The sequence below is a fragment of the Parasteatoda tepidariorum genome, chromosome 3 (assembly GCF_043381705.1).
Source record: "Parasteatoda tepidariorum isolate YZ-2023 chromosome 3, CAS_Ptep_4.0, whole genome shotgun sequence".
Classification (NCBI taxonomy): Eukaryota; Metazoa; Arthropoda; class Arachnida; order Araneae; family Theridiidae; genus Parasteatoda; species Parasteatoda tepidariorum.
The window spans coordinates 38,837,906-38,862,962 of record NC_092206.1 but is presented as its reverse complement, the minus strand read 5'-3'; the positions used below and the strand labels follow the sequence as shown (position 1 = coordinate 38,862,962).

The 25,057-nt window shown below is 27.7% G+C and overlaps 1 protein-coding gene across 2 annotated transcripts in view; it reads right to left on the bottom strand.

Moving 5' to 3' along the window:
• The window catches only part of LOC107443029 (adrenocorticotropic hormone receptor-like), a 58,107-nt gene that overhangs the window by 31,238 nt on the left and 1,812 nt on the right, over positions 1-25,057 (bottom strand). The window lies entirely within an intron of this gene.

Genomic DNA, 25,057 nt, shown 5'->3' with positions numbered 1-25,057 from the left:
TAATCAGCAGTTACACCGTTTTATTTCAAAAGAGATAATATTAACAAATACATAGAGTTAGGAAAAAAAGACATTTCGTAAATAGGAAACAATGCCTGAAATATTTAGGACTAAAAGTGACTACAAATTAGATTTACAAGAAAAACCGCGTAGAAAATATCATATTTTCCTCCCGTAACTGACATGAAATTTATAAATACGTTATTTCCTATACTTTAATTTATAGTTTCCTTTTTCTACTTTTTCAATATTTTCTTCTAGAAATATTTCAAATCATTCAAAGATTTTAGTCATTTGTCAATTTTTATCCTTTTTAAGCCTTATTTATTTGATTCTAAATGTGAATGAATACATAACTGGGGAATTTTAAAAGCATTTTATCCTTAAATTATCAAAAACCGATTTCTACCTTTTTTAAATTATTTTTTCCCTCAATCTTTAGATAATTTAATTGAACATAAACTGCAATTAAATGAAAATTAAATCATAAATAATATAATTCATTATGTACAAGTAGAAAGATAACACAGTTTAAAATATAAGAATTAGGAATTAAGTAATTTTATATAAGGCATGACATATTGAAAATAACGAACAAAATTTTTCATACCATATTAATATGATTGAGTTAGGCGCACTGACTTATTTTTATTGAATCGAAAATGCATATGGCAAAAACTATTAAACATTTTAAAATTTCTTATAAGCAACAATATATGAATATTTTATTCTGAAGAAAGATATATATGTATATAGTATTGTTTGATTATTTTTTACCGAAATAGTTATTTTCAGGGAAGTTCAACTTATTATCTACGTATAACTATAATTCTAAGTTATCAGTATCAATTTTAAGTTAAGTTATCAACTTATTATCTACGTAATTCTAAGTTATATTGTTAAAAATATAAGCTATTTATTTTAATTGAATTTTAATATCACGGCAATTGTCTAATTTCCTTCTAATACTGACATCTATAAGCATTTCTTTAATTCTCTCAATAAATTTTAAGTTATAGTTTTGAGTACAGTTTAGACAAAATCAATTAAGCGCAGCATTGAAGAAAAAAAATCTAAATTTTTATAAGAAATAAATAATTTTCCCAAACATGTGATATGAAAAAAAAAATTATTAGTTGCATACGAAACGCATTATGTGAACGCAGTCAAAATCATTCGTAACAAAAATTTAGATGCAAAAACAATACACATTTTTTTATTTAATATACTTTTAAAAATTGCAGTTTAATCTCCTCTAATTATTGAGTTTTTTCTCTAACGAAAATAAATAGTTTTTCAGAAAGTGTTTTTTATCCAACAACACAGCTTTTAATATTGAATTTGAAGCATATCGGAAAAGTAATCAATCGAAGGTGTTCTAATTTCTCTCTTCCAATAAAAAAAAGAACAATGATAAATATTTAGCGTGGTAATTATGTTGTTTTTTCTTGTTTGAACAATTTAAGTTATTCAAATATTTTTAACCGTATGGATATTGAAAGTAAAGTTTAGATAAGGAATTTATAAAAAATCAACCTTTGTTAACCAAGATCAAAAAGCCTTTCCCATGATAGAAGAGTTTTATTTCAGACCTTGTTCTGTATTATCTTCAATTTTTCCAAATAATACATTTTATCATTTTAATTTCTTTAATTAAGCTTTTTATTATGCATTTTTTTATAAATTTATTCTACGTATATCCATACAATATAAGTAACTGAAATTGATAAATATTTTGAGAAATTAATGGACAGTTTTAAGTTTTGAAAATGACGAATAATTTGTAAGATTTAGATCATATTTTTATGTATTGTACTTTCAACATAATTCATTAGAAAATTTTCTTAAAATACTATAGGGAAATTATCTTAAAATAGTAGGTGAATTATCATGCAATATTTCATTTTTTAGGTTTTAATAGAATCGACTTAAATAGGTTATTCTTTATATTTCCTACCAAATAAAATTTAAAGCAAATAAATAAATTGAACACATAGAATAAAATGATTATATTTTACAATGCATAACCTTTTAAAGAGAATTTTTTATTAATATTTCTATTTTGAGAGGTGACTTAATAACTTCAAAACAAAATAATAAGAGCAATAATCCAAATTTTTATTTTTTCCTAAACCCTTTACTGTCTTGCGTGTTTGCACAAAACTGCAGATCATTTTTTTTCCATTTTTTTTCAGGCTAACTGAACGCCTAATCATCAATTCATACATTAAATACGTACTTAAAACTGCATTTATTACAGGTGGGCTAATTCTACATACAAGTAATTTTTTATTTTGTTCTGAACAATCCACGTACAATTTTAGAAGTTTCGCTAAAAAAGAAATTGTATTTGAGAAACAGTTGTGCCATTCTTTTGAAGATTTGCAATATCAAAAACCCTTATGGGCATAAGTATAACTATTGGCAAGTACACTCTATGAAAATAAAAACCCCGTAAATTGTATGGTTTTAAACCAGCAGTTGGATTAGTTGTGCAAAATTTACGAATTAAATCGGTAACCTCTAAATTTTTTTCCATACAAAAACAAATTTTTTCCGTAAAAATTATGAAGAAAATCCGCAATCTGGCTAGTTTCTTACTGAAACATGAAATAATTGCTTGAAAGTAAGAGCAAATATAGAAAATAATTATAAAAGGATTGCAGAAAAGGTTTAGTAATAGTAAGAGTAAAGTAATAGTATTGTGGAATAGTATTAAGGAATGCAATAGTATTATACAATTTAGTATTATGCAGTAGTAAAGTAATGGTATTATGAAATGCAAAACTTCATGGATATTAAGTATTTTCGTTTCAGTGTTACAGGTCAAATTATAAAGTATTTGCAAACTAATCCAAATGCAGCATAATTTTCTCCGTGAAAATCTTTCAAGAAAACTGAATATTAATGCTTCATTTTTGCACTGTCAAAGAAATAAAGCACAGCAAAATTTCTTTAAATGAAACTTTGACATTTATTTCTTTGCAGGAAATAAAAAAGGGAGTTATTTCAAATATAAAAGAAGGAACAGGAATAAAACTTCAACAATGTAAAAAACATAACAAAACAGATTTTTCCTGCCTTTTACATTTCGTTTGTCAGCAAATAGATTGATTTTCTTACTATATAAAAACATTATAGCAAGGTTAAATAAATTCGAATTCACAACAAACTTATTCTTTCATTTTGAAAATTTCTTTTCTCTGATTTAAGTGTTAATGAATGAAAAAGTCTTACAAAATATGTTTGTCATTATTATACTTAATTGACTGAATTAAACAAATTCAAAACTTAGCTTTTTTTATTTTATCATCTAACACTATAGGCTATTAATGACCGAAAAACTTGAAAAAACATTATTGTGATGATAAATTTTACCGTGTATATTTTAAGGTAACATTTTGCATTATAATTAGTCTTAAAATTAGAAGAATAAAAAGTTAAAACAACTCACATTAATCTAAAATATAAACTATTTACTTATTTTACTAAGACTTATATGATGAACCGTATTTCGTTATTTTTGGCAAACGTTTCATTGTAAAAAATGAGTTTATTTAACACATTTGAATTACCGAATACTTGCCAAAACCACCTATTAACTTATATAATATCTTAAAGCATTCTTCAATTTTTTCTGTCTGGTTCTAAAACCAATTTCGTGACATGACTGTTAAATGCGTTCATGGTTGCATACATAAATGGGTAGATGCACTGATCCATGAAGAAGAAAAAAAACGGTTAAAATTACCGCACTGTTCGGCAATTTTTTTTTCTTTTTGAAATAAAAACAACATAATTCTGGTTAAAAAACCAAAATGTGTGCTACTTAAACCTATTTGTTTGGTATTACCTGATTGAAAACTTCATTCGCTTCCAAAATAAACAAACATGAAATAACAATCAACATGTTTCCAGCGCTTCAAAAATAAGCGCCCATTTCCAAGACTTGCCAGGCGTAAAAGTAAAGAACTAATGTAGTTAACAAAGAAATCAGCATTTAAATAAACAAAACAAGATTTCTAGGCAGGAAAATGAGCTGATGTAACAGGAGTGGAAATAATTTTAACATTATCGAAAATGATCAATCTCGATAATGCTAATATTATCCATACTATTTAATTATCAAACATTCTAGTTTTCGGTTCTTTGCAGGTCAAACAATTTACCGCAGTAAAAAGCATTGAAGTGGAAAAGTAATGTCTTTCATACTTCAATATTTCTTGTTTTCAAATCCTTTAAATTCCTTTAAATATTTTGAAAGAAAAAAATAACCAGTATCATTTAATTTTATTCAAATTCAGTGACTTTTGTTACTCGTACAGCAGACGGCTAGACAGGATACAATGTCACGTATTTAATAATAATTACAAAACTGTAAAGCAAATATGGAGGAATATAATGGCTTTTATGCCATGTTCTAAAGAATCATAATAAAATTATCAAATTTTCCACTTAAAAAAGTTTATCACATATTATAAACTATGTTTGTTTTTTTTATTTGGTAATTTTACCAAAATTATTACAAAAATGCTTCAATAAAAATTAACGAGATTTCGGTGTTCTCACAAAGTCAAAAACTCGATAAACTTTACTATAATCTGGAACTAATGACCATACTATTGACTAGTGTGAGAATATTGCATACGTAGATTTTTGCGCTCACCTGTCAAAAAGTTTCCTAGAATTGAATAAGAATTCAGTCATTTATTTTATTTAGTTATTTTATTTAGTTATTTTATTTTATTTACTTATTTACTATTATTATTTTTTACTTTATTATTTTATTACTTTATTTAGTATTTATTTTGTTATATTTCTTATTACCAGATATCATTTGTATTAATCGATATTATACATTCAGATTAATGGTTTTGAGGAAATTCGTTACTCTCAAACAAGTAAGTTTTTTTATATCACGAATAAGACAAAATACTCGCTCAGACAAAATGCTTTATCGAGAAATGATTTCGTCAATATTAAAGAAAATTTTTTCAATTTTAAGTATCGATTTTTTCATTGACCTTAACCGACAAATCACTAACGGCGTATGTCACCTAGAACAATTAAATACTGAACACATGCTAATCATCTAAACCTAATATTCACTAATTGCAGTAACCAGATATACCGACAAAATATAAATTGTATTTATCCTCCTTATTGATTAATCATGTATCTAGTGTATGGATAAGGACGAGGATAAATTTATTTCATTTAGGTACAAATAGAAATAAATGGACACAGCACCGGACTATATTAAGCAAATAAAAGAGAAAAAAATTAAATATTTTCCTTTGAGAGGATCCTTTTTTGGTGCTTTTTAATATTTTGTATTGCATATATATTTCACCGATTTTCTTTTAACTAATTTTTGAATATAAGCATTTCTTCAATTTTTTATTTCATGATCTTATATATTAATGGTGAATGTCTGATTTAAACTTCATTATCGAACACAAACCATTCAAGTTTTTTTTTATCATTATCATATCCTGATCAAAAATATAAGAGTATAGCGAACCTACTGAGATTTATATATTTATCCTAAAAAGTCAGCATTTAATGCGTCTGCATACTTAAATGAGCCGTGATGGCTTAGTGGTTAAGGCACTGGGCGGTCATTAGGAAGAACTGGGGTTCGATCCCCAGAGGAGGTTTGAGACTCATACAGTTTCAGATCGATGGGTACCAGCTTGTCTGGGAAGTAAAAGCTGCATGCGTGCAGTGCTGACCACATTATTACAAATATGCCGTTGGTTACGAAATTTTAGATCCTTATTCTCCATGACCCCCCTGGTCCACAATCGGCTGTTGCGTGAATGCTTTGCTTTGTATATTTAAATATTGTGGGACTGCGAGAAGTATGTTAATAAAAAGTGAATATTCAGTTGAAAATTTTAAATATTCCGATTTTTGAATAAAATGCAACTAAAATTTAAAGATGTATCGTACACAAGTCCAGGTTTTTTGCTTAATTTTTCAAAAAGTCTTTAACAGAAAAAAATAACTTAAACACGCTGTACAATTTGAAAAAAGCGAATAACTGTCAATTTCTTTGATTCAATCTTGTACTCTCTTAATCAAATTACGTTGAATTAGGATTGATTAGGAATTTTTTATTATGCATTTTTATTGTTACTTTTAATATTGTTAGCGTTTTTTGCCAATAAGTCAATTTGAAATTAATACTCAAACTCAAATAATTTCTGTTCTAAATTTCAAGCCACAAGAATCTTAACTGGTGTTAATTGATTGTTAAAACACTGTATTTTAATTTCTTTAAAGTTCTTATGTGCCTAAATAACGCATTTTTTAACGAAAATAAAATTATTCTTATCTACCTAATCACTTAGGATCTCTTTAACAAAATTAAATTTTTTAAGCATTTAAATTAATTTTCTCGATTACAATTTTCCTTCATTCTAAATAAATGAGATTATACACTTCGCGAACTCCTAATTAAATAAATCAAATGATCTTCCAAGTGTGTTGCGATATTTTTCTAAAGCAAATATTGCGATAAACAACATATCTCCCAAATAGTTTTCATAACACGCACTTACCTCGGGCAAAGAATCAAACACGCAAACTAAAATAACATTATCAAATATATTGTATAACTAAAAATAAGTAGTAGGAATGATTTTTTAAATATATTTTATCGAAATATATATTTCTACATATAAATAAAGTTTAATTGTCGATATACGATTCAATAATACAATTAAAAAAATCCTCAGTGTTATTCAAAAATTAATAAATATCTTGGAAAAGTTAGGTGTCATTATTTTCTGTTAAACATGTGTCAGGAATTGTATAGTGCACAAAAATTAAACGAAATACCCAAAATTAATTTTGATCTAATAATCAGATTTTCGCTTACTAAAACTCAATATTTAAGGTTTAAGGGGGTGACTTTAAATAAGCTAACTAATTGGCACAGACGAAATTTTGAGTAACAGAATCAGGCTTAAAAATGTATTTTCTTGGAATATAAACATAACTATTTTTGATGGGTTTGGATTTTCCATCCTCAAAATATAGAGAGCAGCAGCCATCTTGGAAATATGGTTCCAATAGTTTGATCAGGAAAATGGTTCACAGTTTGAATTGCTCTTAAATTATAACTTTTTTCATAATTTTATTTCTCGGAACTATTCGACGGATTTGTACAAATTTTGTATTTTCCCCTAAAATATTATATTATTTAAAACTACACCTTGCATTCGAATACTTTTCAATTAAAAAATGCTCTACTATTATTAAATAAAATAAGAATAAATAATAATTTTTATTATTATTTTTGCATGAACTTATCTTCGGACAAATTATTCTAAAATTGTGAGTCAATTTTTTATTTCACTCAATTTCTCAAGATATGGTGAAATATGCAAAAAAGTAAATTAATATAAATTTGTTCACACTTTTGACAGCTCTCCGGAGCAAACTATTAGGTCCATATTTTCCAGATTACCCCATCGGATATTGTGAAGGTAAAGACTAAAAATTCGTTGAAAAAATACACGTTTTTTCGGAGAAAAAAATAGGAGTTTATTAAGTACCAAGAACTAATGTAAATTCACAATTAGAAACTTAAAAACAATGCATTTACAATAATTATTCTTTTTAATATCACTGTTCAATTAAATTCAAAAATAGTTGTCTTCTTTTACAGAAATTATAATTCTAATAATAATAATGATTAGAAAAGAAGCAATGAAAAATTAGCAATAGTAATTACCTACTGCAATTGACAATAGCAATATTTTTAGTCATGCTTAATATCTGTTTCCAAATTAAACGTGAGATCAGAGTTTTAAATTCAACTTAATTAGAGTTCTCCTTAGGCATTAAAAAAAGTACAAGGTGCTTCCCCCCAAAAAAAGGCAAGTTTCAGTTTTGAAAGGGCACTTACGGAGTAAAAATTCATCAAAATCGTATATTATGTAATGACTAAATTTGATTCTCAACAATTTTTAAGTTTCCGTCTTATACTCTTTCATGTTCATAGTGTTGTGTTTTACATTTTTGTGTCTGATTTCGTAACTTAAATTATCATCCGCACTAATTAATTATACTAATTGGGGTTGTCCTCTCAAACCATGGATCATAACAACCAAAATTATTTAGGGTGTTTCATTTTTTTTTCTTTTCACATAGTAGTACGTTTGAAGTTTTAGATATGGATATTAATACAAATCTTTACATATGGATTAAAGTTGAACATATAAATTTAATCTTCCATTTATAACCAACTTTTATAACATATCTAATAAAATGTGATCAGTTTATACAGTAAACCCTTCAGGAACGATCATATCTATGTAGCCAGCAATTCTATCTATAGCCATTTGGGAGGCACGAAAGTTTCTCCATAGACTTGGTATTGAAGAAAGCCTTTAGGGGAGACAATTAAAATTTCTCCCAGCGACCAGGAAAGCACCTGCGCCAAATGCGAAAAATAAAATAAAAAAAGGAAACACGCAAAAAAAATCAAAACAAATAATTTAATACAACAAATAAGTAGATTAAAATGTATTTTAAATATTTGTGTGCGACTCTTATTACAGTTTTTTTTTGACGATACAACCCCATGTTGTAATCAGAGTGCACTAACGCCAATGATTTACTTTTAGAGCTGAAAGTTAAATTAGGAATAAAAAAGTTATTTTGGGAAAAAACAAGCATCTCAAACAAACCTCTTCTCATCTTTTAAAGCTAGCTAATTTTTATGATTTAAAATTAAATGCACACTTGAACAAAAAACATAATTGTTCATTGATAATAGATTTATCAATCATAATTGTTAAATTTAATTCATAGATCCACCATTTGAAAATTTCAACAGAAGTGACACTTTCGTAACAAGAAAATGACACTGACTAAAAATAAATTCACTTGAGAAAAATCATGTTCCATCGACAGCAAATTTGAAGTCGACCCAGGTAACCTCTAAAAACAACCAACCTCCATCAACGACCATTTTACTGTGGAGCGGAAAGAGAGGTTTCACTATACTTTCGAAATATATATAAATGTAGCGAAATATATCATTATCATCGTCATCAATGGCTTGACTGCCCAGGGTAGGCCTTGGCCTTCTTATAAAGTTTTTTCCACGTCAACCTTTTTCCTGCTAGCGTTTTCCAGTTTTTCATTTTTAAAACCAAAATGTCTTTTTCTAGGCCATCTATCCATCTCCAGTTCGACCTGCCTTTTTTTGTGTGTGCCGACTGGTCTGGCATTAAAAATTGTTTTTTTTGTGGTTCGGTCTTCATCCATTCTGATAACGTGGCCTGACCATTCTCTTCTTGATCGTTTCATGTGGTTAATAATGTCAGATTCATTTTATGTGTGATAAAGCTCTAAATTTGTTCTTCTAAGAAAAACACCATTTTTTTTAATTCCTCCAAAAATACTTCTAAAGACCTTTCACTCAAAGGATCCCAACATAACCTCATCCGTACAAGACATGGTTCAAGTTTCACAAGCATATGTTAAAACGGATCTTAAGAAAGATTCATACAATAAAACTCTTTTTTTTCTATTAACTACATTAGATTTCATGTATTTTCGAATTCAATTAAAACATCTACTGGTTATAGTTTTTTTTTTTTGCATTTCCATTGTATTAATGTTCCTGTTGTCGATTGCAGAACTTAAGTAAACCGAAATATCTGCCTTTAACTATAAATGAAATTTAATTGGCATGCCGTACACTTCAATTATTCTTCATATAATTGCAAATTTATAAGTGCTGTATAAGTATTGATCAAAATTTTAAAAATAAATAAATAATGTCATTTTATATTAGTAGTATGTTAGTAATACATATTAATGACCATACAGCATGGTAATGACATTTCCGATTAAAAAAAGGTGTATTTCTGGTTAATATGACCAAAATATCGGGAATTTGTAACGAGTTTTGTAAAGTTTTGAGAATTGGTAAAGTTTTATCACATATTAAACCCCTATTTTAATGTTAATTTTACCAAAATCATTACCAAAACGATTCGGTTGAAATCACCGAGCTTTTTGGTGTACTTACAAAGCCAGAAACATGGTCCAATTCACCATATCCTGGTAATTTTCACCGTAGTTTTTTTTAAGTACAATATAGTATTTAATTACATCTTGATAACGTTATAAAGATTAAAGTTTCAACTCTAAATTATTATGTTCAACTCAATTACTGTTTTTGAATAAAAAAAGGTAGGTATTCACTTGAGTTACACTAGATATAAACTATACTACTGTAAAAATAAAAAGAGTTTTATAGTTTTCAAAAGTAAGTACAACCCAGTTTGAAAGGAAATGCTATTTCAGTAAGAAGTTCAGCAATAAAGTGCATAAGAGTAACGAGGAACACTGCCTTGAAATTTATTACTTCATTTTTTCACGTCGTAACAAATTCCAAACAATTTCATGCGTAACAATATAAAATATGTTTTATATAATACTAGAGGGTATAGTTCCTTCAGCAATGCCGCCTACCAAAACCCTGATTATTTCGCAGTAAGTTTTGTTTCTTTAGACTAACAGGTTTATGGAGGCATGTTTGTAGTAGTAGAAATTCATACAATTCTGTTGTAAGGTAAGAAAAGCCCATCATCCTCGACTGCATATAGTCCGTTTTATTTCAATATCAAATAATACAAATATGCTTTCAAAACACTATAAAACCGTTTAAGAGTTAAACACGGCTGGCAGAAATTCAATTCGCGCTATCTTACGATATATATCATAGAATTATTTTTTAAAAAAAGGTTATATTTTTGTAGTTTTACTGGAATCCGGAACTTGGCAACTTGCTTCGATAAATAAAGATAACTTTCATTCCTGCAAAAAAAAATAAACAGCTATATGGCGTATCAACTGCATTGTATTTGATTGGACTACTAAAAACGGCGCGTTTTAATATGTGTGCCATGTCCTTTAACAAATCAAATGCGAACTAAACAGTTCTACTTTGGTTTCGATATAAAAAAAAATCATCTGTAAGAAACAATATTTATTCAAATATAAATTTAAGGGATTTTCAAAGAAGTATAGCCTTAAAAGGTTTATTATGATGAAATATCATATATTCTTGAAGCAAGATTAACTTGCCAATTTCATACCTGCCAACTTTTAATCCCTTCCATTATCATTTTTCCCAGTGGTATTAAAATGGAATTAAAACTTCAATTTTAAGCAAACAAATACGTTGCATTTGAAAAAACTTAAGTTGGCAACCATGATAGTAACGCATATTAATATGTGTGCTTCATTTTTGTAAGAATAGTGGTGCTTAAAATCATTTAAAAATTAAGTTTATAAAAGAAAAAAATAGTATATATTTACTACCACTTTAAATATGAAAATAAAATTTTCCGGAAAATCCGGAAGAGTTGGCAGGTATGCAATTTGTTTCAGAAAGACAGTCTTCAATTGAAATGGTAGTCTTGAAGTAAAGAAAGACAAAATTGGATATATTGTGTAGCGAAATCCTGAAAATAAGATAAATAGATGCAAACATTGAGGAAGTCAGGCTGTTATTTCTTGAAGAAAGAATGAAAATGCATGCAAAACGTTTCAAGTCTAAACATTTCTGCTATCGGGTTAGACTACTCTTGCGATTTTGCAACATTTTGCATACCACTTAAAAATTATTAAATTCTTCAAATATTGATTGTTTTCCTTTAAGTGGATATATATAAGTTTGTTAATCAAGCTTGATTACTTTCTGATCAATAGAAGTATGCGTAGATTTTAACGGGGTTAATTATTAGTTACATATTGCATATTTTTCATTCCAATGAGTTGGTATTATCATAACTTCAATGTTAACACTTCAATTGAAGTTAAATGTATATCATAATAATATTTTTTTTCAAAACTACATTATTCGAAGAACTTTAGGTACATTCCTTAATTGCTTTAATTACACACATATGTATGCTGTAAGGAGAGAAAATTTATTATGTACTATATCTTTTTTCTAATCCCATTAAATAAAATGGGTAATTTAATTTTAAAATTAATTAAAATATTTTATATTAGTTTTAAATCTATTAACTTTAATAATAAAATCATCTTTTAAACAAAAGTTTTTGTTTAATCTATAAAACCTCATTATCTAAAATTTTTCAGTTGACTGAATTTGTTAAAATAATAAAAGTATGTCTGTACTTAAACTGTTATTTTTTTCAGAACCATCATACTGAAACAAAAAATTATAACAGAAATTATGTTTTTAAATTAAAAAATCGCCTTCCGTTTAAAAAAAAACTCAAATTTAATTAAATTAAAATTCTACTTAAATCTCAAAATGCATCTTATTAGGGAAAAAAGAATAAAACTTAAATAAAGACACTTCTCAAAATTTTAAATGAAGGTAATATCAACATAATCCAAATGACGCGTAATAATCATTTTTTTTTATGTTTTGAAAAAATTGAATGCATCAATATAAATTCTATCAAAACAATCCCTCAAATACTTATTAAAAGCTTTGTATAAAAAAAGATGAAAAGTTTACAAGAGAAAAACTTTATTAATAAAGCCTTACTTCAAAGTATTAAATTCTTTAGTTAATAAAAGAAGACTATTAATTTCATCATATTACCAAATCCTCATTATATTTATTTATTTATTCGTAATTTTTTTTATTATCTTATTTAGAGCAATTAACGTAAAAAACTGGTAGTGAAAGTTGCATAACAATCTGAAGCTTATATAGATTAAGAATCACTTTAAATTAATTTCGTCTTTATCAATATTAATTAACCATCAGTCATAAGGGATAATAAATTGAAAGAGGTGGGTAGATGTTTTTCCTTGAGCTATAGAAATTTTTATCCCACAAAATTGAAAAGCTGTTTTAGAAAATTTGATGTGATTAATTATTTTCTTCTGCACTAATTCCTTTTTATATCGTTTATCATTTTAAGGAGCATATCAAAGTATTAATAAGTTTAATTTTAATATGAAAACGTATGTTTATGTAGTCATTGGTTCAGAAAATTGCTCCTTTTTTAATGAGTTTGAGATTATAATTTTAGTCTTTTAATTGTTTCAAAATTGAATTTAAAGCAACGCTTTTTTTATGTATATTTTTTTAAACTAGTTATTGAAAAGATTTTTAACAAAGGAAATAAATTCAATTTTTTTTTGACTGTAATTAAGCAGAAAAGACTCTGCGTTATTAACTTTCAAACAAAACGTCGTATCTTTATTCATTTTAGTTTTTTAAAAAATTTTCAAGTCATAAATTATTTTATTTTCTATTGGTCTAATTCATTATTTTTTTGTTAAATATTTTATGTAAACAAGATTATTTACATATTTCAAATAAACTTGTATTTATGACATAGCGCAGATCCTCGCTCTCAAACTTTTAGCCTGAGTCTCCTTCTTTCGAATATTTTCTCCAGAACTTGGGATTTTCAAGTATTTTCCCTGCCTTTTTTTTTCTGAATAACTGCACACTGTGAAAAAATCCGGATCAAATTGTGATTTAAAGTATTCTGGCTCCTTGGCATCAACCATACACTCTATTGGTTACTGTAAAATATTATGCCGTAATTTTTAAAGTAATATTTATTTAATTAGAGTGATTCACTGATTTTACGGTAATTTTTACTGTAAAAATTATGGTATATCAGATTTTTGTACCGTAACATGTTCCGGTAAAAATAGATTTCACACCACCCTGAGTGTCAGTACTTTTTACCATAATTTGATCCATAACGGTGTGTATGACACAGATTTCAGCAATTTTTGTTATATATCAGCCATATTGCAGTCAAAGTATATTTGATTCATTGTTAATTATATTATAGTAACCATTTATTTATTTAATTATTTATTTAATTTTCTGTTATAAATATCTGATAAAGAAAAATAAATTTATTACTGTGATTAACAAAGTATATACAAAGGATTTTTAGTGTAAGAGTAATATCATACTTCGTACTTAGTTTTGATTTACAGTGTGAGGACATTACAGAGGTTTCATTCCCTCGAGCAAATTGATAAAAAAAGTATTGTTATCGCATCAGAGTAAATAGTGATGCCTATATTGATTTGGCTTTTTTTAAGCCAAAATCAAAAATCTAATAATGTTAATTTTGACAAAAGTTTGTTGACAGTTGTAATTAGAAAAAGCTATTTTTCTAAAAAGACTACCACAAAACAATTTTAGTTATGCTGATTTGGTCATTCAGTCTTTTTTATAACGATATATTAGTTAAAATAAATTTCAATTTTTTCGAATAAATTAATTAACTTAAGTAAATTTCATTTAAAAGAAACACTTGATTTTTTTTAATTTAATTTTTTAACCATGGTATGCTATAGCATTTGAAAATATTAAAATAAACTGTGATTTTCTTTTTATCTGATACCACACTGAGAAAAGAAATTATGATCAAAACTACCAGTACATAGTAAAATTTACTGTGTTCCTACTCATTGGGAAAGGCGAAAAGCTTATTAATTATTACTGAAGCATTTCGATAATGATTTTGGTAAAATGAACAATAAAATATGGTTTTGTAATATGTGATGAAATTTGTTAAATGGGGAAAATTGGTAATTTTCATGCAAAAAGCATATTTAAATTAAGAATGTGCACCAATTATTCAAATTGTACCCAGACCTTCAGACATCAAGTTCCAATCTAAATGCATCGGTATTTATAACATTTAACGGTTATTCAACATTAAGCATGAAGAAAATGTTTTCTAGAAATATTATGTAGTAAAGAAGCGCCTTCTTTTAAACAAGAGTGTTCTTCAGTGCTCCTGGTGGTTACGAGATAAAAGGAATTTCTAAACAGCTACAAAAGAAAATAGTGCAGCAGAAACCATTCGTAACGAAAAAGAATTCGTAAAACCATTCATAACATAAAATAGTATTCTCTACGCACCTTTGAAGAAGCAAAGTATTCGAACTAGATAACTCTCTTGGCATTCTTAAGGAGACTGGGAGACCTAAGTATCACTGCAAATATTGATTTTTCAATCTCATCTTTCAACTCCAGTGTATAATAATGATTGCAGTGATACTTAGTCCAATTTAGAAGAATTTTAATTCTACTTCAAAGGTATTTTAATTGGCAACCTATGTTTCTCCTGCTATCCTAGGCGCAAAGTGTTCTACTTTTAATTGATAAATCCTGATAAACTGATACATTGAGAGTTCATGAAAGGAAATTTATTTTCAAAAATAATGCTTAAAAAATTTTAAAATCAAGCTTAAAGTGATTATAGAAATTTTTATTTGCACGCAGACTCTTTTATGAATATAAAAATAATAGTTTTATGTATTCGCATTTGGTACTGGAATATTTCCGACATGAATACATATTTAGAAAAATTTTTGATGAAAAATATATGAGTTTCCTGGCGCCCATGTCAAAGCTGTTCTAGTTTGATCTTTTTGGGACATTCTTAGTGTGTGTCCTATCCAGAACCATGCTCGTTTTTTCTTTTACAATAATGTGATGGGTTTAGATCCCTCTCTTGATAATTCAATATTTAAATTATAAACCATCTGCGTCACCAGGTATATCAGACTTAATAACGTAATACAAATACTTTATTTTTATTAAGAGCACTTTATTTTTTTAACTTTATGTTTATTTAACTATTGTTTTGAAATTTACTATACGCCCAAATAAAAACCTATCACATCTTTTTACAACGTCTTAAAACTTATCACATCTTTTTAAAACATCATGAATATCAAAAATAATTTTATGAAATTAGAATGTTTAACTCAAAAGAAAAACAGTATGAATACTAATAATACTGAAAACTCATACGCTAAAGTTTTTCTTACCCATTAATATTTCTCTTTTACACAATTTCTTATGACCTGCAAAATTTATATATTCATTTAACCTTTCTTTTTAAAAATTATATTTTGTAATATTATCCGTATTTGAAAGAATATTGCATTAATATGACTTAACACGTTTCGTTTTGATACAAATGCGTGCTTGCAAACTTAACATGCTACTGACATAAATCTCAAAAGTAATTTCGCATAAAACTTAAGATTTCCGTGAATTAAATTGCAGAATTCTTCTCTATTTTCCTGAAAATTTGATAAAAGTTATTTTGAACATTAAAACAACTAGTATAATTTTTACATCATGCTGAAAACAAAAGGAAAAAATCTGTATAGATTTTTGTATCCAATGTTTCTTTTTTTTATTTTCCATTTAACCCATACGTAAAAATAATTTTAAGTCGGAGATATCGAAAATTTTTATTTGCTTCGCATGCCCTCAAACAAGCACTGATTTTTATCATGTGTTTCCGGTAATGATATCTAAGAATCGTGAAATATTGCTATAAATCCAAAGCGCAATTGCATGTGCAATGCATATGCAACTGCAGAAAAAGAATCATCTAAAAAAAATTAAGGGTGTACTTAAGAGGATATAATTCGATTTAAGATATCATATGATACAAAATAAAAATGCAGGAAAATTTTCAATCTAAACCATATAATTTGAATGCAATACGGGTTTTTTTAATAAAAATCTTTATTCTGATTGAATAATTCTTACTTATTCATTAGAGAATAACTCTATCGAATGTAAATATTACTCAAAATTTGAAACTTATTTTAAGAGACAAACTTTTAACTGTTTTCAGCAATTGAGTATCTAGAATGATTCAGGCCTTTCTTATTAACTATTTAATCATTAATAAAGTTTAAGATTAAAAAAACAATTTCATGCAGAATCACTGTGATTTTTCTTAAGAAATCGCTCATATTTGTCTGACATTTCTTTTTTGCAAAAGTTGATGAAACCTTAGAAATAAATATTGTTTAATAAAAAAGCTAATAAATTCGCTCATAAAAGGAATATTTTGTAAAGAGGGCTTCATAGCTTCTAACTTTTGTCTCGAATATAGCTTACAACTATGAAATTTCTTCTAATCTGTTATGCTTCAATTTTTTTTCAAAATTCTTAATAATGTAATTGTTTTTCGGTAAGCTTTTTCTCGGTTTGTAATTTATTGTCGGTCCCTTAAACCTCAAAAATCTTTAAGCGTCATTAATATGTATGAGAAATTGTATGATCTAATCACTTCTCAATTCATAAACTGATTATCTAAGTTTGTTTTGAGAAATATCAAAAAATATGTTAGTATCGAAGCGTTTCCATTATTTTGTCCAATCCCTCTATGTATATATACAGGGTTATTCATAATTCCCTCCGGGGTTTCGAAGAGTTATATTAAAAAAAAAGAAGATGAATATGAAAGAAGAAACATATTCCGAAATTATTCAAGTTTTACTTACATACATTACAGGTGTTTTACAGGTGTTTCAATAAATCGCAACTCTATCGGATCGTATAAACTACATTTTCATGTAATTTCAAAGTAATGTGAAAAATATCATATTCTCTACTAAATTCAAAGTTATAACAAGTGCAATAAACAGAAATGTAGACATCAAATTCCGAAGCTTTCTCGTATAGAAATTGAAGCCTTTCGGGTCTGGAAAAATCTCTATTCTGAAAACGTCTGTTTTTGTATTTTATCGTTTATGAACCATTTGCGCTTGTATGCATGCATAAACCTATTCACGTTTTTTATGCGTCTTGTCGTGTAGAATGCTGTGTAGGTGCTCATAGCTATAGGCAATAATGCTGGAACGATTGTAAATTATGTTTATACTTGAAATGTAGCATATAGATTAAGTTTTATAACTGCTTTGACATTGCCTGTGAATAACTATTTTGAAGAACACCTTGCGATGTTTATATGTATAAATTCTCCTAAGTAAGATTTAATGTCCTGGGATAAATATGACTTTTTAAGACTTTAATGATAATGTTTTTATGATTTGTAAAAAGCTTATCTCGAGAATTATTGGGCACCAACTTTATTTTACAATTATAGAAATTTCATTAATTTCTTTTTTTCTTTTTCTCTGTTTTCGTTACTTAAACTAAACAACAACGAAAAATAATAATTTTATTAATTAGCTTAAAAAATAAATAAATAAAAAGAATTACATCTTTCAATTTATTGATGAAAGCAAAACTTGGTGTTATTAACTAGTTCCGAACTGAAATTAGTTGAAAGGAATTTTTAGTTTAAAAAAATTATCTGGTATTTAATGTTAATTTTGTTCATATCTCCAAATAGTGAGATCTATATATGTGTCTGTCTGTCTGTGTGAGGATGTGTGTGCGTCCCTTATTGACTCCTAAACTATTCAACCGAAAGCAATGAGGCTTGGCATACATATAGTTGAAGCACCAGAAAAGTCATTGTTGACATTAGAGCATTCTAAGACAAACCGTTTGGGCGATATGACCTAAAAACGAAATGGAATTTTTTGATTGGTTAACAGTTTTTATTTGAAAACTATTGGATTGTTTATTGCATACAAAGTTTTTGATTTATTTATCTTATTTTTTTTTTCATTTAAAAAAAAAGATTTTTGTTTTAAATTTTACTATTTTTATACTTTTTGTTTAATATTTATTTCATTTTTATTGTTTTTATAATATTTTTATTATTTATTTAGAATAAATAAGTTCAGAATTCCCGGTTCAGAATTCTGCGACTATTTTCAACATAGGCATTTCTTTTTGTTTGTGAGAAGGTTTTGTTTGTGAAAATTATGCAACCTAAACAAATTGTTATTAGTCAATCAACACCTCAACCGCGTGAAAAGAGAGCTACATGTGTTTCAGAAACATCGGAGCAACATAGAAAAAACTTGAAAATAATCGAGAAGACATTGCTCTAACCCGTTCCCTAGAAACATCCGAGCAATGGAAAAAACTGCTTACCAAATGACTGCAAACTGCTATCCGAGAAATGGGAAAGGCTGTAAACCAAACCTCTAAACATTGCTCTAACAAGCTCCTCTAAACAAGCTCGTTCGTCCGTAACATCTGAACTACAGGAAGCAAGACTGGTTACCGATAGACCACTCACTTCTCAAGCCTGTTTTTCTGAAACATCTGAGCAAAGGGAAGCAAGACTTGTTACAGATCGAATACACGACACAAGCCCGTTCGTCTACTACTCAAATAGACAAGGATATGAATAAGAAATTTAGCGCAATAAATTATTATGCATATAGATTATTAGATTCGCCAAAACACTGAAAGTCATATTTTAAAATGCTGACAGTTATTTTTAACAATACATCGTTGACATGTATGCGAAAATTGAAACCGGACGCCTACTCTATATTAGATTATGTCAAACAAGAATACGTTGAGAAGAATACATTCATATACGGTATGTAATAATTATAGTAACGTTAATCCTAATGATTTAGAAAATGTTTATGCTGCTGGTTACATTTATAGATACATGTATGAATACTAGCAGGATGCAATGACATATGTTTAATCATATGGACACCTAGAATTTTTTCCATCACATTAAACTATCACATGCATTCCTGAGTGGGTTGAAATTAAAGGGTCTTTGTTACTTGGACAATCTTCATCGGATCGTCATGATATTACCGCACGTGTATGCAAACAAAAATTAAAATCTTTGCTTGATTTTATTGTGAAGCTTCATGTTTTTGGAGAGACACGTTGTCGGATGTATTCTATCGAATGTCAAACGAGAGGATTGCAACATGCACATATTTTAATTTGACTTTTTTAAAAATCACATCATTCTAAATTCATTAGGCCATATAAGAAGAAATGCCTGATGTCACTATTGGTCAGAATTATTTCAGGTCATCATCCAAAGCATAATGCAGGGTCCATGCGGCCCGCTCAACAACATTTCATCATGTATGTGTAATGGAAAATGCACCAAACGATAAGAGAATTAATTGCTGAGACTCAAAGACGGTCAATGACGCTGAGGGTCAATGACTGCTATCCATTTTATCACCGACAGTTAAAAGGAGATGGCTGAAGATCCATCATTTTAAAAATCCGGAGCAACTATGCTGATGTCGATAGTCGTTGGAATGTGCCTTATTCATAGTTGCTCTCGAAAAGGCACAACGCACACAACAAAGTCAAAAATTGCAATTCGGTGAAAGCGATCAAGTTTCTCTTGTAAATATGCAAATGAAGAATATAGGGCAGTTTTTGAATTGAAAAATCAACAACCGATGAAATTAGTTAATATCATTTGAGACGCTACATACGTAGAAATGAAACACTGCGGCGCATTTAATCATTTCCAATTCATTAACGACAACCAACAGTTCTTCATTAGGCAGTACACCTTGAAAATAAACAGCAAACGTATTTTACAACAGGAAAAGTCAGTTCAAGGCAATTGTCACCACCTCAAACAGCATTTTTGCCATTTTTCTCATTGTATAAGGATGATCTATTTGAAAAAACGCAATTTTAGTTGAATTGCCAACATACTATTCTTGGAATGTTTCAGCGAAACATTTTCAACGTCGAACGCTTGGTAAAGCAGTTGAAGGACATTCGAATTTATATTCGACTGATGCATTAGGTCGCCTCTACACTATCCACCCTAACAATGCAAAAATTCAGAACTCACTCCAGAGAATGCAGAGCTCATTCCATTCTACTTACGATTACTCTTAGTAAACGTGCGTAGACCGACATCATTTCAAGATTTAAGAACAGTAAACAATGAAGTATGCGTCACTTATAGCAAAGCTTACCGAAAATTAAACCTTCTTGAAAATAACGCAAGTGGGGACATTTAAATGACTAATACATCTAATACTGCCTCACCACAGCAAATACCTATGCAATTACATTGATGATGTTCTTTCTACCAAATCGAAAAGATCTTTGGAAAAAATTCAAAGACAACGTGAGTGAAGACATACTACATCGTTTATGTGCAAAAAATAATATCCGGTCATTAACTTCTCTCCAGGCGTACATAATGAGGCCTTAATTTCAATCGAGGACATATGTTTAATAATATTCAATAAAACACTGTTACAACTGGGAAATCCTTCACCAAATCAATGTCCAAATAATCTCTTCGATTGCGATTTCCAACACTAAACACACTTTGAAGTAGACAAATTAAGTTCATTCGCTCAATCAAATTTTTCAAAGTTGGTTCCCGAACAAGGCATATCATATGACAATATATGATATCCCGAACAACGCATATCATATGAATATCCACGAAACTAAAATTCGAAATAGCAAATTTAAGGGAGAAGATGTTCTGCTACCGAGTATCCAAATGATCCAGAAAGATATTCCCTTCAAATTCAAGCGTTTGCAGTTTCGGTGCGTCTCACCTTTGCCATGACTATCAGCAAAGCACAAGGACGATCATTACTAATATGTGGTCTAAATTAGTATAATCCATGCTTCTTACACTAACAGCTCTGTGTGACCTGCTTCCGTGAAGGAAAACCTTCTAAAAACCTTAATTTCCGTTTACACTCCGAACGGTAAGACAAAAAGACAATGTATTCAAAAGCATTTGAATAAATGTGTTTGCAAAAAACGGTAAAATTCTAAAATGATTTTTAACTTTAAAATTATGCAAATTATTTTCATTTCAATATACATAATTTCCTTCAAATACAATTAAGACTTAAGTATTGCAACGTGTGCTGGGCACAGTTAGTGTTAAATAATTTTAAATTTACTTTAGTTAACTAAAACTACAAGTTTGAAATAGTTGAAAATTATTCATTACTTGAATTTGAAAAAAAATTAAACTATCAGTAAATATTTTAATATTCGAGTTTAATTTAAACTTAAACAATTTATATTATGCATTAAAATTTTGAAAATGTAAAAATTTTCAGAATTTTTTTTTTGTTTTAAATTAAAAGGTCATAATAAAAAAAATAAAAGATCATCATAGCAAAGTATGTGGTGTTAATAAATTATAAATTTTTCACTCTACAAAAATTTACTAATTTAACTCTTAAACTTTATTTATAAGGAAAAAATTAAAAATTTATCTAATAGTTTCACGGCTTTCATGAGACTCATCATATCTTCCAAAATTTTCTTGAAGATCTGAAAAGTTTTATAATAAATTTAGTTGAATTTACTTTAGTTAATTTCAAAGGAAGCTTATTTGTTGACATATATATAAAAAGATATTTACGATTTCATTTCACCTTTCAAGTAAATTTATTTTACAACATATCTAATTTGGTTCAGCTAAAAAATAATAGCAGAAGATAATTCAGAAAACTTTCTTGTTGGTCAGCATGATGTCAATCTAAAAAATTTTTTTTGCTGGTTTGGAAAAAAGAAATACGTAAGAAAAGTTTAAGCATCTTATGATCTTTAATTTGTAACAGCTGCTGACCGCATCTAAGATATATAAGAATTATTTGGAAACCCAAAAAAATTCAATAGTCTTTTACGAGTCACGGTGGCTCAAGAGATCGGGCGATTTCCTAACAATGACGTGCCCCAGGCTCAAAATCCAGGGATGGCTGTTTGATATGAATTCTACTTTCTACTCCCGACTCGCACTGACCACAGTGCTGCCATAAAATATCCTCAGTGGTAGACGGATCATGGGTAAGGATTCCCTTTACTTCAGGCCAACCAAGGGCTTGATTTGCCTCTCAGCGTAACGCCAATGCGGGTTAGTTCGCTCCAAAAGTATTCCACGAAGATTAGTTAGATCCAATACTAATTCAAGAAGTTCCCTTGTCTTCTGGGTTGAGTTTAAAATTACAGGACTATGGAGTTGAAGATTGACAGTCGTAAATTCAAAACTTAGTTGGCTTTTAAACACCGGTTATAAAATTTAAAATAATATTTTTTCAATATCGCAAATTATAATGGGAATTTTTTTTTAAATAATTATAATAAATAATTTTTTTGAAACTTCTTTTAATAAATCAGAATATGATAAACAAAACAAACGAATATTCTGTAATACTTGCAAATACATGTGTGCTTTTTAAGTACTAATAAAAAATGGACATAAATTAAAATCTAAAAAATCTAAAAACCATTCATTTTATCTGTTTGTTTTAATGTTGCTGTCGCTATTTTGCACTAGAAACATATATTTAAAAATATATAAGTCTTTAATATTTAGTTAGAAAGATTGTTATTAAAAACTCCTTCAAACTCCCAAAATTAAAATGATATTTTAATGATTAAAACTTGTAAGATATAAACCTCGCTTAGATGAAACTCTATTCTCTCCATGTTTCGTGAAACTTAGAGTAAACAAGTTTGATATTAAATTTATTCGAGCAATAAAATATCTTTGTCGGTTTTCCTCATTTCCGCGTTTCAAAAGATAAACATCCAAAGCAGTAGATATAAACTCTGATAACCATATTGTTTTTAATTTTAGGTTTCAATTTTGGTCAACGATAAATAGAGTACATTTATGCATTTTTGTATTGAATAACGTAACTGATTATGTAAGAACATGCATAACAGATTCATGACAAATGCATAATCTTCACGATAATTTATTTAGATGTTCATTTTGAATAAAATCTTTGCCCAACAACCTCTAATGCTATAAAGTACCGACTCGTCTTTAAGCATTGTGTATAATATAATTGTGTATAATTAAGCATTGTGTATAATATAATTGTGTATAATATAATTGCGTATAATATAATTGCATGTAATGATATAGAATAATTCGTGATAATATTGTTTATAATCTTGTTAAAATTTTAAAAAAAGGAAAAACAAATACATATTCAACGTAGAAAAATATTATTAATTGTAAATATTTTGATCAGAATAAACACAAAAATACTCTAAATTTATGTTATGAAAAGTTTTTAAGGATGCTCACTGGTAAAAATAAAAAATCAATCAGGTTGAACTATTGGCTTGTTATATTTCCAAATCTTTCTTTGTATTTATGATTATTTTATTCACAGAGAAAACAATTCTGGTAAAATTATCGTACTGTATGATAATGGAATTTCTGATTAATAAAATTAAAATATACGGTATTGAAACAGTTTAGTTTTTATTTATTTATTTTTTGTTTCACACAGTAACAGTTTACCGAAAATACTGGTTTTCAAAATTTTATCTACTATTACCACATAATTAGTAAATAATGCAAAACTTAAAAGTTAATTTAACCAAATAAATGGCTTTGCATGCTATACTCTGGGTTATCATGATAAAGTTACTAAATTTTACTCTGTCAAATTTCATCACATATACTAATCCCATATTTTACAGATAATTTTACTCAAATCATAACCAAGGCCCTGCGATGAAAATTGCCGAGCTTTTTCGTGCTCCCATAGAACCAGAAACATGGTAAATTACATAATACTCAACTATCAAAATGGCTATCTATGGTTAAAACTGTCAGTCAATATTATCGGTTATCAGTAATATAAATCTAGGGTTAAAACCATAACTTCTTTAACCATACTTTTTTTTAAGCGTTTGACCTCCCCAAATTTATTTTCAAAGATACAATAAAATATTTACTGCAATTGAAAGCTATTGTAAATTTCATCCAAGTTTGATTCTTACTCATTTATATTTATATATTTTTATGAATAATTATATTTGCAATTCTTTCTAAAGTTAAATATTTCAACATTTTTCTTTTCCGAATATATTGTAACAGATGATAAGTGAATAAAGATTCTTATTACTTAAGCATTGAATATTGGGGGAAATTTTCTATCTTAAAGTTTAAAATTTTACCGGGTGATATTTTTTGTCTGTTTCAATTTTAGAACTTCTCAGAGTAAACTGCCACTGAATAATATTGTCCCATTTTTATTATTTGTACAATAGATTGTTAGAGTACGAAAATTAATTTTGGTTCTCTGGGCTATTTATATATATTCTTCTCATTTATCTAGAAAACATTTACAAAGATCAATTTCTGGGGAATCGAAATAAATATAAGTAGTAAATAATGATTCAAATTGACAATTACTAATAAATGCTTTATATTTTAATTAAATGCAGTCGAAATAAATTATCTTTAATTTTAAAAGTCACTAAATTTAGCGATAAAAAGTATTATTTTTCGAAATCATTGGTTTGCGGTGAATAGCACTTTGTTAGAATATTAAACTTACATAAGTGTATATATATATATATATATATATATACACT